The sequence below is a fragment of the Silene latifolia genome, chromosome X (assembly GCF_048544455.1).
Source record: "Silene latifolia isolate original U9 population chromosome X, ASM4854445v1, whole genome shotgun sequence".
NCBI lineage: Eukaryota > Viridiplantae > Streptophyta > Magnoliopsida > Caryophyllales > Caryophyllaceae > Silene > Silene latifolia.
Genome location: NC_133537.1, coordinates 191178249 through 191189953, shown reverse-complemented (window position 1 = coordinate 191189953; position 11705 = coordinate 191178249).

Here is an 11705-nt window from a genome sequence, read left to right as displayed (position 1 = left end):
TTCCGGGTAGGACAAAAGACAACAAGGCAGCTACGGATGATATAGTTATGGGAATTATCTGTATGCTTCCTTTTAATTTTAAGGATTATTACGAATTTATAATGAGGAATACGAGTCCTAAAATAAATTGCATAAACAAAATAGTAGATAAATAAAAAATAACCTTCGGTCCTAGCTAATATGGCCTATGAACAATATCGCAATGATATTCTCCTATCAGTTGCACTCAAGATGATATGAGATATGCCTTTGTTCTTTGTTAGAATCGATCCCCAATTTTCTGTAAATTGCTTAGGGTTTTTCGGTTTTGTGTTTTGATGAGAGGCAAGAATTAGGTTAGAAAATTAGGGTAGAAAAAATGATCTCCCAACTCCTCTTATTGTAACTGAAAAAAAGAGTGAATGGGGGAGATCTTATATCTCCTAATTTCGGCCCAAAATACCTAAATAAGAGTGATTATTTTCTCTTTTTTCGGTTTTTCTACCTACCCAAAAATAAGGAGATTAAATTTTCTTATTTTGGTAGTATACAAAATGTATAAAATGTATTATATATAAATTGTCATTTGTTTAATTCCGTATTAATAAGTCTACACACAACTGCTTGCAGTCGATTTATTAATGCCGGTCTGTGACAATATTGTATAATATATACTTTAACTATAAATATCGCATATTTATAATTTGCTAATTAAATATAACCGATTACATTTAATTACGAATTAACATCTTAATTCATTTAAGCTAACATTATATACATTAATTAAATATAACATATTATATTCAATTTACGAATTGACAGTTAATTCGTCTCAGCTAATATTATTTAATCGGCGTGAAATAATCGTCTCATCAACACGTTGACTAACTGTTTAATCATATACTTGGACTAACCTTTTAGTCAGGCATCAATGTGATTATATTTTCATACAATCACATCTCTCAAACACATCCTTTAGGTGTGACTTTTAGGGACCATTGATCATCACGCCATCGGTATGATAATAACGTCAAACTTTCTAGCAAGCCAACCGTTATTAGGTAATCGTTAATCAACTGATAAAATACGAAGTATACCCTTGTGAACCTATAAGAGATTTATAAATGTTATCACGCTAATTGTGGAGGACACAAGCTCCAACAAACACTCACTTGTCCTCACAAGTGTATGTGCGATAACCGATTCTCATATCCTAAAATTTCTCCCACTCAATGTAAAATAATTTGCAAAATATGTATTCACAAAGGTCGTATTTTACAAGTGATCTGTATCAAGAGCGGTTTTCCCGACTAGAGAGTAACTTAACTGATAAACGAATCATCATTCGAGTATGGCCATGCATTTCAGTTACAACTCCTCGAGTGGCCCTGAGAAATAACTAAACCTGATAAAGGTTTGATATTTTCTTCATCTTGAATCCTGCAGATGTAAGCACAGTATGAAATAACCCAGAAAAATATACTTAGCCTCCTGTTACGGCAGACCATGAGAAAGAAACCAAAGTCACCCAAAAACTGCCTTAATCTCAAGAGACAGTCGATAGTCAAAAGAATCAACTCTAGGAACACAATGGACGTCCAATCCACGACCTGGCACCGAATGTTTTTAAACATTTAGGACTCCATTAAGTTGTCACATAAAATTGTCCTACGAGATATCGTTATAACTCGTATTTGTGAACGATCAGCCAACTGATTGACTTATGGCTCGTTGAACCCACCATCAATCGACTGCACAATATAATAGCCAGAGTTATCAGCTCATATGGGCGATTACGGACCAAAAGAAATATAATGTAATTCAATTCACTTTGTGGAGTTCAATGTTGTCAGTACAATCTACATGAAAAACAAAATATTATATAAAAACGATGAAGTTATAAATAGTATATGAAAAAGATAATGTATCGAATCCATAATCAACTACTACAAATCAGGAACACGTTTAATTCCCATGGAAATAACGTGCCCTTCATGCTTATCATAATTCAATGGTTTAGTGAGAGGATCCGTGATGTTGTCATCCCAAGCTATCTTGTCAATCATTACTTCTTGCTCCACGTAATCACGGATCAGGTGAGCTTTCCGATGTACATGTCTAGATTTGTTGCTAGATTTTGGCTCCTTAGCCTGGAAGATGACACCTCTATTGTCACAATATATGGTGATCAGGTCATTCGAACTAGGAACTATCGTAAGTCCTTGTAAGAATTGACGCATCCATATCGCTTCCTTTGCTGCCTCCGAAGCGGCATATTACTCGGATTCAGTGGTAGAATCTGCTGCAACACTCTGTTTGGAACTCTTCCAAATGATCTTTGCACCATTAAGAGTGAAGACGAACCCGGACTGAGATTTTTAATCATCTCGATCCGTTTGGAAGCTAGCATCTGCGTAACCGATTGCGCATAGCTTAGTATCTCCTCCATAAGTCAATACCCTATCCTTAGTCCTCCGTAGGTACTTAAGGATATTTTTAACAGCTATCCAGTGTGTTTCACCTGGATTCTTTTGGTACCGACTCGTCATACTCAATGCATATGCCTTGTCTGGACGTGTGCATATCATGGCATACGTGATCGATCCTATTGCAGATGCATAAGGAATACGACTCATGCGTTCAACCCCTTCAGGCGTCGTGGGTGACTGAGACTTGCTCAACTGCATCCCAGACGTCATTGGAAGGTTCCCCTTCTTGGAGTTGGTCATGCTAAACCTCTCAAGAATCTTATCCAAATAAGACTCCTGACTAAGTGATAACGTCCATCGTAATCTATCTCGGTAGATATGGATTCCCAAAATGCGTTGTGCCTCACCCAGATCTTTCATCTGGAAATGGTTCTTCAACCATCCTTTAACCGAAGATAAGAGAGGAATGTCATTCCCAATCAAGAGTATGTCATCGACATACAATATCAAGAATACAATCTTGCTCCCACTCGACTTGATATATAAGCATGGTTCCTCGACCAATCGAGTGAAATCATACTCTTTTATCACCTGGTCGAAATGATGATTCCATCTCCGAGAAGCCTGCTTAAGTCCATAAATGGAACGCTTAAGCTTGCATACTTTCTTAGGATGTTCAGGGTCTATGAAACCTTCGGGTTGCACCATGTACAACTCTTCCTCCAAATAACCGTTTAAGAAGGCGGTTTTCACATCCATTTGCCAAATTTCATAGTCATGAAAAGCGGCAATTGCTAAGATTATCCGAATGGAACGTAGCATGACTACAGGTGCAAAAATTTCATCATAATGCAATCCGTGCACTTGGGTGAAACCTTTTGCCACTAGCCGTGCCTTATAGGTATCTGGTTGCGCGTCTACAGAATGCTTTATTTTGTAAAGCCATTTGCACTGTAGAGGTTTTACCTTATTAGGTAAATCAACTAGATCCATATGTCATTCTCATACATGGTGTCCATCTCGGATTGCATGGCTTCGAGCCATAGCTTTGAGTCGGAACAAGCCATAGCACCTTTATAGGTAGAGGTTCATTACTCTCTAGGAGTAAAACATCATTCTCCTCGACCATACCAATGTATATGTCCGGAGGATTAGAGACTCTACCCGACCTCCTGGGTTCCTGGGGAATATTAACCGTATCATCAGTTGAAGGAACAACTTCCTCCATCTGTTCCTCGGTTGTTGGTTCTGGAATCTCCGACAGCTCGAAGGTTCTATTACTTGACTTGTTCTCGAGAAATTCTTTCTCTAGGAACGTCGCACTAGCCGCAACAAAAACTCGATGTTCGGTAGGCGAATAGAAGTAATGACCAAACATTCCTTTTGGATAACCAATAAAGTATGTCTTGACCGATCGCGGGCCGAGCTTATCCTCGTGTCTCCACTTGACATAAGCCTCGCAGCCCCAAACCCGAATAAAGGACAAGTTGGGGACCGTTCCCCTCCACATTTCATATGGAGTCTTGTCGACAGCTTTAGTCGGACATCGGTTAAGTATAACAGCAGCTGACAAAAGAGCAAAGCCCCATAATGAATCAGGTACTACCGTGTGACGCATCATGGATCGAACCATATCAAGTAAAGTTCGATTTCTCCGTTCGGACACACCATTTAATTGAGGTGTTCCAGGTGGATTTAACTGTAAAACGATTCCATAGTCTTTGAGGTGTTGATCAAACTCATTTGAAAGATATTCGCCACCCCGATCTGAACGGAGTGCTTTAACCTTTCTACCCAGTTGGTTCTCAACCTTATTCTGGTATTCCTTGAATTTCTCAAAGGACTCACTTTTATGCTTCATTAAGTAGACATATCCGTATCTACTCAAATCGTCCGTGAAAGTGATAAAATGTCTATAGCCATCTCTAGCGGTAATTGACATAGGTCCACATACGTCAGTATGTATGAGTCCTAATAGGTCACTAGCGCGCATTCCAACACCTTTGAAGGAAATTCGAGTCATTTTGCCAATGAGACATGATCCACACGTGCCATATGTAGAAAAATGGAATGCGGGAATAGTCCCATTATCGACGAGTTTCTTTACACGTTTTTCATTTATGTGTCCCATTCGACAATGCCATAGATAGGTTTGATCTTTGTCACCAACCCTTAATTTCTTATTATTCACGTGTAATATTTCCGTGGTTTGGTCTAAGATGTAAATTCCATTCAAGGAAACTGCTTTGCCATAAATCATTTCATTGAAAGAGAAAATACAGCTATTATCCTTTATTAAAAATGAAAAACCGTCCTTATCGAGTACGGAAACAGAAATAATATTCTTAGACAAACTGGGTACATGATAACAGTTATATAAAAATAACTCAAAACCACTAGGGAGTTGGATTACGTATGTTCCCTTCGAGACTGCAGCAACTCTAGCTCCATTCCCGACTCGCAGGTCCACATCACCCTTTCCGAGAGGTGTGATGTTTCTTAGGCCCTGCAAATGATTACACAGATGAGAACCACAACCAGTATCTAGTACCCAAGTTCCGAAACTTGCATGGTTAATCTCAATCATATGAATATAAGATGACATACCAACAGGAGTGACGCGGCCTGCTCTTATGTCCTCACGGTATACGGGACAGTTCCTCCTCCAATGTCCAGTCTTGTGACAATGGTGGCATTCAATGTCACCGCCCTTGCTCTTTGCCTTGCCCTGTGAACCACTAGTCTCACCAGGCTCACTCTTACCGTTTCCTGGCTTATTAAACTTTGGCTTACCTACAGTTAGGTCGCTTGGAGCTTTGCCCTTACCTTTCTTGTTGGAAATCATGAGAACATCTTGCTTCATGCTCCCACTCAATTTCATATCCTTCTCGGTCTGTACGAGAAGTGAGTGGAGCTCATGAGAACTTTTGTTCATGTCATTCATATAGTAATATGCCCTAAAGAGGGCAAAACCATCATGAAGTGAATGAAGCATGCGATCAATGACTATGCTCTCACTGATTTTGCAATAAAGTGACTCCAGTTTCTCGACATTCTCAATCATGTGAAGAATGTGTGGGCTAACCGGTTGGCCCTTCTGGAGTTTCGCATCAAAGAAGCGACATGTATGCTCATAAGTAACGATTCTCGGTGCTTTTGAGAACTCGTTAGTGAGCGTGGTGAAAATCTTGTTTGCACCTTGAGCAATGAAGCGTCTCTGCAAATTGGTTTCCATTGCAAAGATGAGTACGTTCTTTATCGCACCCGCTTCCATGACGAAGTCACTATAAGCAAGTGACTCGTTAACTCCTGCATTGGGGCCTGGGTTTACCGGTATTGGCTCAGTTAAGTACTTGAGCTTACCGTCGGCAATGGCGACATTCCGCAATGATGCCTCCCGATCCATAAAAGTTGGACCCGTCATTTTTCAGACGTGTGGACTGATTCATGTGGTCCATGAAAGCTTTCAACCAGGACTCGCGTCCAAGTGTGGCACTAGGCATTGGGATTGCGTTATTTCCAGCCATTTTGTTGTAACAATATTATCAAAATAAACGTGTTCTACACTGCGAAAAGAAGAATAAAAATAATAAGCATGTGCATCGTTATGATTTTAAGTCTAATGAACTACTGTCATAACGCGAAGACTCAAGCATTTATACAATTGACCTCCCTCAAGAATTATATAAATGATCCCAAGACTCAATTATCTATAAATTGATAAGCCAACTTTTTAGCTAATTCTACTGTTAGAATTCTTGGTCGATAAATTTCTGTAAATTCTATCTTTAGTCCATCATAATCACGAGAAACTCTTCGGACTATAATGTTGAGATAAACTAAGTCAACACAAACTACTTACCCAACGTAGAAGGGGTCATATTATGCCTACCGACGAAGAAGGGATTCATAGTTGTTTGCCCTTATAAAGACTAGTCTCAATTTCCGGTTTTAGAGAAAGATCCCATTAACTTTATTTTAATTCATTTTAAGTGAACTAATATCTAGCATGCGTGAATGAATAAACTAAGGTGATGGCTTAATAAGTATGTGACATGTATGTCCATGAAAACTAACATTCAACCTATATGAGTCAATTTTCATGCATTTTAGTAGTAGGTGGTTTGGTTTAGGCGGAATATGATGCATAAACTATCATGGGAATGAAAAGCAATAGGAAAGATAAACGTAAAAACAATAATAAAGTCCTAGTGTGGCCTATCTACCAAAATGAACATTAAATACAATTTTGGAATCCATCATTGGACCCGAGAAGCTTGTCTTGATGTTCCATCTTGGTCCATGTAGCGGGAGTGAGCTCCAATCTCCATCTTTTGTCTTCTTTAAAATTACAATTTAAATTACATAATAAACCTATTTACATTCTAATTTCAAAACCATAATACTTAAAGAAAATAAAAGGAGATTCGAGATCTCATAATTACATAAAAATTATGTTTTCTTCATTACGAAAACATAATTAACTAAGGCCACACTAGGTATTACAAATTACAACCGATTGCAAAAATACGTAAATGAATTCATTCAACGATTCATTGAACAAAAGAAAAGTATCAACTAAAAAAAAATTAAACATGCAAGACATAATTCTTTAATTATGTAGATTAATTTTACCCAAACCACCTATTTAAATGATCAAATTAAGTGACAATTCTTCAATTTCTCACATTAATTTCAATCTAAATTCATATTAATCTTGTAATATGAATTAATCCAACAATATTTTAAACTTCTTTAAAATAATTAGGTATCTAAAATATGTCAACCGCTTCACAATAATTTATCATACATTATAAATTTAATGTATAATTCTAATTATTGGCAAAAAACAACAATAAAAAAAACAGAAATTTTTTTTTTCAGGAATTGCTCTCGGCAAAAACGAAACAGCCCAAAAAAAAAAAAATTCTTTTCTCGGCTTTTCAGCAAAAACCGAAAAGAAAAAAAAAATTTATTATCCTGCCCACGGTGAACAGTAACAGAAACCCAAATTTTTTTTTTATTCGGCAATCCAGAAAAAAACAAAAAAAACATAATCCTTTTTTTTTTGGCTCGGCAAAACCCTAAAAAACAGTCCCCTTTTTTTTCTGCGGCAAAATGCCCTAAAACAAAAAACTTAAGATGAACAAAATTGTTTATAGTTGCTATTAAAACAAGATTAGCATATGAATTAATGAAACATGATTAACCGTATATGCCAAAAACTATATAGCAAAAACAAATTTTATATCATCAACATGACGATTCCATTTACATTTTAACTTAATTTTCATTAAATCAAACATCTACCAATTCTTCATATAAGTATTTTAACTGATTAAAACAACAATATGAAAAATAAAAATGGAAATATAGCATCAAAAACAAGAACAAAACCGGCTGGAAAAAAAAATTTCAATTCGGCATAAAAAAAATTTCAGCCGTGTGTTTTTTTTTTTCTTTTTCGATTCAATAACCCTTTGTTTAAATTCATTTTATGAAAATCGCAATGATATTCCCCTATCGGTTTCACCCAAGATGGTAGAACATATTTATAATTTGCTAATTAAATATAACCGATTACATTTAATTACGAATTAACATCTTAATTCATTTAAGCTAACATTATATACATTAATTAAATATAACATATTATATTCAATTTACGAATTAACAGTTAATTCGTCTCAGCTAATATTATTTAATCGGCATTAAATAATCGTCTCATCAACACGTTGACTAACTGTTTAGTCATATACTTGGACTAACCTTTTAGTCAGGCATCAATGTGATTATATTTTCATAGAATCACATCTCTCAAACACATCCTTAAGGTGTGACTTTTAGGGACCAGTTGATCACCGCCATCAGTATGATAATAACGTCAAACTTTCTAGCAAGCCAACCGTTAATAGGTAATCGTTAATCAACTGATAAAATACGAAGTATACCCTTGTGAACCTATAAGAGATTTATAAATGTTATCACACTAATTGTGGAGGGCACAAGCTCCAACAATAGTTGAGATGGGTATTAGGCCCGAGCTGGCAGCTAAAACAAAAGGAAATCGGACTTTTTTGCCGCCTGAAGCTCATACTCTTTCAAAAAAGGAGAAAAAAGAGTTTTGTGAATGCTTGCATGGTATTAAGGTGCTAGAGGGCTATTCGTCTAATATTAGAAGCCTTTTTCGTTGTAGGACCTAAAACTTACTGGTTTAAAGTCACATGACTGTCATACATTGATGCAACAACTACTAGCTATGGCCGTTCGTTCCATTCTACCTCCAAAGGTTCGACATGCTATAATTAGATTTTTCTATTTCTTCAAATCAATCAACAGTAAAATCATTGATCCCGATGAAGCAAAAACTTTGCGGACATCCTCGTCACCAGTCTTTGTCAGTTTGAAATGTATTTTCCTCCCTCATTTTTCACTATCATGGTTCATTTGACTGTCCACCTAGTACGGGAGGTTTTGTATCTCGGGCCAGTGTATTTGAGATATCAGTACCCATTCGAACGATTGATGAAAGTTTACAAGGATTACACATCTAATAGGTATCGTCCAGAGGGGTGTATTGCTAAGCGAGCAATTATCGATGAAGCTCTTTCATATTGTTACGTGTACCTCTCCTTGGATGAGTTAATTAGAGCTCCTACGAATCGTTATAGTGACTGGATGAATGGAAAAGGTGCAAGGGGTCGTGTTTCCAAGGATATGTCATCTGACATGCGACATAGAGCTCATACATACGTTCTTTTTAACAATGATCATGTCCAGCCTTACAGTATGGAACACCAGAGTTACCTTAAGGAAAAACACCCTCATAAGAACGAAAGGTGGTATGCAAATGATCATTACAATCAATTTAGTGACTGGTATAAGGATACTATTTACGATGATGACAACCCAATTGATTATTGCTCAACCAGCCTACGACATCTCGCTTTCGGTGCTAATGCTCGTACAACTTTTTATAGCGGGTATGCGATCAATGGGTACACTTTCTACACCCGCATTCAAGATGAGGCGAGCACAATGCAAAACAGTGGAGTTTGCGTAGATTCTGAGGCAATATACTTTGCTAGTTCAAATGATAAAAATCTTATTTGGGTACAATGCAATATTATGGAGTTATTCAAGAGATATTGGTTTTAGACTACATGGATTTTGAGATACCTCTATTTCGGTGCAAGTGGGTTGACAACAACAATGGTGTTAGAAAGGATGATTTAGGATTCACATTAGTAAATTTTGACAAGGTTGGAAACAAGGACGATCCTTTTATATTAGCTTCACAAGCAAAACAAGTGTTTAATGTTAACGATCCTATGGATAAGAAGTGGTTAGTTGTTCTATCTTGCCATCGCCGAATTCCAGATGATGAAGAAGTCGAATTTGAAGGAATTGATCACAGTGCTATATCGCAATTTGGTAATGATGTTGAAAATGTTAACATTCCAAACACATATACACGGGATTATCATAATGAAAGTATTTGGGTTAATGAACAGACTAGTAAATCCAAAAAACGTTCCCGACAGCCGTGAAAATATCAGCAATCCAATCAAGATATCTTATGTCATGTGTAATTATTGTCTTGTTGTTACATATCAAACTGCTGTTGTAAAATTTTTCTGCTGTTGCAGCGGGCGGGTTGGGGAAAAATCGTACCAAATGGTGCTTTATTTCATGGCGGTAAAATCAAATAAAATGAATTATTAAATACAACGGTTATACCTAAACCGTTGTTCACGACGTGTACAGTTATAACGGTTCAGGCCGTTGTTATCTATATAAAAATGATGCTTTATTTCATGGCGGTAAAATCAAACAAAATGAAATATAAAATAAAACGGTTATACCTAAACCGTTGTTCTGGACGTGTACAGATATTACGGTTCAGGTTGTTGTTATATATATATAAATGATGCTTTATTTCTTGGCGGATGTAACACCCCTGATTTTCGGCTAAAATAAAACTAACTTTTACATACGAAACTGGCCGAAATACAAGGATATTATAATTAATATACAAAGTTTTTCTTACAAAATGTCTCTTAAAACAAAATATACAAAATGAACTAAAACTTTTACAAATACTTTAAATAAAATCTTGTCTTGAAATAAAATCTTGTTTTGAATAGCAGCGGAAGACCTGAAAGCAAAACCTGAAAACAAAAAGGACTACCCCCATGACGAGTAGCCCAGAAGGGAAAAAACACGTCAGCCGGGGAGCTGAGTAACAGATAATACCTCAATATAAGCAGCTTAATTTTGGTCATGGCGTGGAAACAAACACACGTAAAAATAAAAATAAACACAGAGAATAATAAAACACTCCCCATAAGCTAAGCTCAATCTCAACTCTTCTCTATAAAATCTCTATGGTATAGTACTCACCTTTGTTCCAATAATTAACCAAGTCTCGTCTCCTTGCTCCATCTCACTCATTACTCCGTCCCATAATATAGTGTTCCAAAGTAACCATATATCATATTCTCATTGTCGACCCTAAGACCAACGACAAGGGGTGAGTGAACTGGCGGATAAAACCGCGAAACAATATTTTCATCTCAATATCGATAATAAACTCAAATAACTCAATAACCATAGTCACTCTGGAACTTAAACATAACTCGGCACACATGCCCCATAACTCAATACTAGTAACCAATCTCAATTTCAATATCAATATCGTCAAAGAGTCCAATAATAAACAGTGCTCAACACTTAGAGTAAAACTCTAAGCTACTCACCCACGAGTCAAGGTTAGAGAAAACGATAATAAAATTACAATACAAACGAACAAGAAGGTACACACATTAACTCCGTGTAACACGAATGCCACTCCAACTTATATACAATGATTCTCTCGTATCATAGAGCACTTACCAACTCACTACATAAAGACCATACATAATCAATCGTTGATATTCCAACCAAAATCATTCATTAACTTTTAACACTTATTAGTCAAAACTAGCTCTCAACCAACAAAGTAATCAATAGTAAACTAACTGTACCAAATCCTCTTTAACTTATACACAGAGTAAACAATACTAACCCGCCGCATCTCACCAGAACAAACATAATAAGAATAGTTATATACGATTAGTAGATATATGATAACAACGAAAGCAATATACTGATTGATGAACCATCTCAACCAAAACCTTAAGGTGATGGTTGAGGCCCAACTATTATAATTATTCCTATTACGCTCCCTCACTCAAATGCCCATTGGGCTTGAAGAGTGGTTGGTTGTGCACCGGCTTCCCCGTACCGTGTGCTGGT